We start from the raw sequence: 3,444 nt of genomic DNA, 5'->3' as shown, positions 1-3,444 counted from the left end.
TCTACGATTCTTGTTTCTTCATTATTTTGTTTTAGATCTCGGGCATTTATTTTATTCCCTTAAAATTTTTCCCTATTATAAAAAATAAAGCAATAACTTCCTTTGTATTGCTTGGAGGGGATTGTTTCTATATATTTAGATATCGATACATCTGCCAGACTGGTATTATTATTGCCGGGTTGTATATTTGCTGTTTTTCTAAAAATTAGTAACTACATATCATGTATGGTCTAGGTGAATAAAGTGATATACATGATGGATAGCAGTTGGGTGCGACTTCGTAATAGATTAAGTGAAGAATATTTAGATGGTATTAATTCATTTATGGAGGTAGCCAAACAATGTCTGGATGAGAACAATGAGGTTCGCAGTCCATGTCAAAATTGTCAAAAGGCATTCTTTCAGTCACTAGATGTGGTAGAATCTCACTTATACCACTCTGGAATCTCCGCAAGTTACGAGAGATGGATTTTTCATGGAGAGGAACTTGAGAATAATATGGAGGGTGTTGAAAGAAATACATTTGAATTTGACGAAGAAGAAAAGAATGATGAGAGGAATGATATGTTAGAAGATCTATGTGCTCCCATGTCATCCAAAGCTAACTAAACTCGGGAGGAGGAAGAACATGGAGGAAATCATAATTTCTCGCCTCAAATGCCTAATGAAGATAGCAACCAGTTTGTGGAGATGATAAATGAAGCCTAATGAACTTTGTTTCCTGGCTCTGAAATGTCATTATTGAACTTTATGGTGATAGTGATATCAGTAAGTAAAACATTCTTTATATATATTGTTTTTTTTTTTTGGCGTAATGTTTTTCTATTTTATTTTTTAATGTCTATCTACATTTTTTTCCTTTCCTTTGTATATTCGAGTTTTGAAGATGCATCATCTGAGAGTTGATAAGAATTTTTATTCACATTTAAGGTTAGAGTAATCGACTAATAAAATATTTTTGATTACTTATGGTAATGGTTGTTGATCTTGTGCTAATATTCAATGTGAGATATTTGAAATATTTTATTTAAGCTAATATTTCATTACCTTCTACATGTACCTATTTGACTAAATTTGTGGTGCTTTTCTTTATAGGAATTCTCATTTAACCAAAGAACATATTGATGGCAAATCGGAAGCATATCTTGGAGTCAAGAATATTTTTTGGGTGTCCAGTGAGTTTTTTTGTTATTTCTTTCACATTTCTAGTTCTATTTTCTAATTTTCAAGTTTGTTGAATCATTCAAAGTAGTTCGACCTTGAAATCACTAGTACTATAGTTTATTCGTATTTGTTTTGATTTTGGAGGTAACCAAGTTTGTAGATAGTACCTTGATTATTTGGTTGACAACGATATGATTTTGCTTTCTATTTTGATATCAATTATATTTTAATAATTGTACGTTGAAGCATGCTTTTCATAAAGTCACGAGTTATTTCTAGTTAAGTTACATTTTCTTATAAATGTGCGTCACAGTAAAGATTCCATTGCGACGAAAGAAAATGAAAAATTATATGCTTAAAATAGAATTTCCGACATACGTAAATAAAAATAGAATCAAGTCGGCGACAATTGTATATCGTTGAAGCGATAAACCCTTTGTGTTGCAAGATAAATTTAACTACAAGCACAATTTGACAAATAAATAAAAGTTCATTGTCACAAAATATTTTGTGTAATAATAGTATGTCGTAAAATAAAGTATGTGACGTATATAAATAATCACGAAATAAATTAGGCAACAACCATACTCGTTGCACAAATGATGGTGCGACAGACTATTTGTGTTGCAAAATAAATTTAAATACAAACATTACTTGTTACATAAAATATTGTACTACAAATATTGAATATATTAAAATTCATTATGCCACATATCAAATACATTGTAAAACATATTTCATAACAAACATTACTTGTTATTAAAAATATATTACTATGTGCATATGTTGTTGCAGAATAAAATAGGAAGGAAAAGGGACACTTTTGAAAGAATATTCGCAACAAATATTTTTCTCGTAAAAACTTTATTGGAATAATCTTTGAAACAAACTGTCATGTCGCCCTTTTATTTTTTCGTGACATATACGCATTGCAATGACATTGTAGTTACAATTATCATGTCGCTGTTTCATATTTTCTGTAGCGAATAAATATTGTTGCGATTTTGTTAATGCGATAAATGGTCGAAAGTTATCAAAAAATATATTTAGTGACTCGACATGCGCAACAAGCATAATTCTCATAAAACTTTATTGGAATATTCGTTGCGACAAACTGACTTGTCACCCTTTAAATTTTTCGCAATATATATACATTGCGACGACATTATGGCTACAAATATTGTGTTGCCATTTTGTATTTTCTGCGTCACACAAATAGTATCGTGATTTTGTTAATACGATGAATGGTCGAAAAGTGTTGCAATATACATTCTGTGACTTATATAGAGAGACTATACTTGCAACAAACGTATTATCGTCGCTAAATTACTTTTACAACAAAATCTCAATTTTTGCGGCAACATTTTTTTCGCAAAATCGGTTATTTTTTGTAGTGACACTAAATCGTGTCCCATCTAAATCGGTTGACAAAACTCCATACAAGTTATGGAGAGGAAAAAGACCAAACTTATCTCACATGAAAGTTTGAGGCTGTAACACTTATGCGAAATGAAATGAATCGGATAAGTTTAAGGCTAAATCTGATAAATGCATATTTGTGGGATATCTAAAAAAGACAATGACATATCAATTCTATAATCCCGTTGAGAAGAAAGTGTTCATCTCAAGACAGTCATATTTCTAGAGAAATAGTTTATTCTAGGAGAGGATAGTGGGAGAAAGATAGAACTTGAAGAAGTTCAAGAATCCACGGATACTGTTGACCAATTAGATGAACTTGAATCTGATCCCACACTTGCTAATGGACAGATTCAAAGAGATGGCAAGAGACCATGGAATCCGAAATGAACTCGATGTATGAGAACAAGGTTTGGACCTTGGTCGACCTTCCTAGTGGGATAGAACCCATTGGTTGCAAATTGGTTTACAAGAAAAAGGTTGATATAGATGGAAATGTGCATACATACGAAGCAAGGCTAGTAGCAAAAGGTTATACACAAAGACAAGGTATTCACTTTGATGAAACTTTTTCGCCTGTAGCCATGCTGAAGTCCATTCGGATTTTACTTGCAATAGCTGCATACCATAACTATGAGATATGGCAAATGGATGTCAAAACTACTTTGTTTAATGGAAACTTACAAGAGGAGGTATGCATAACAAGCCAAAAGGTTTTGAATCCAAAGAAACCAACAAAGTATGTAAGCTTAATCAATCAATTTATGGATTAAAGCAAGCCTCTAGGATCTGGAATCTTTATTTTGATGAGACAATAAAAAAGTTTGCTATAAAAAATGAAGATGAACCGTGTTTTTATAA

At 31.6% G+C, this 3,444-nt stretch overlaps 1 long non-coding RNA gene across 1 annotated transcript; it reads left to right on the top strand.

Annotated features, from left to right (window-relative positions):
* Positions 1-6: 6 nt before the first annotated feature.
* LOC111374163 lies at positions 7-1,377 on the top strand. The gene is made up of 2 exons (XR_002699082.1): positions 7-768; positions 1,096-1,377. It is a non-coding gene; the product is annotated as an uncharacterized LOC111374163 (long non-coding RNA).
* Positions 1,378-3,444: the final 2,067 nt, after the last annotated feature.

This window comes from Olea europaea, unplaced genomic scaffold, assembly GCF_002742605.1.
Source record: "Olea europaea var. sylvestris unplaced genomic scaffold, O_europaea_v1 scaffold12105, whole genome shotgun sequence".
Classification (NCBI taxonomy): domain Eukaryota; kingdom Viridiplantae; phylum Streptophyta; class Magnoliopsida; order Lamiales; family Oleaceae; genus Olea; species Olea europaea.
The sequence above is the reverse complement of the archived record's forward strand: the minus strand, read 5'-3'. Positions and strand labels throughout refer to the sequence as shown.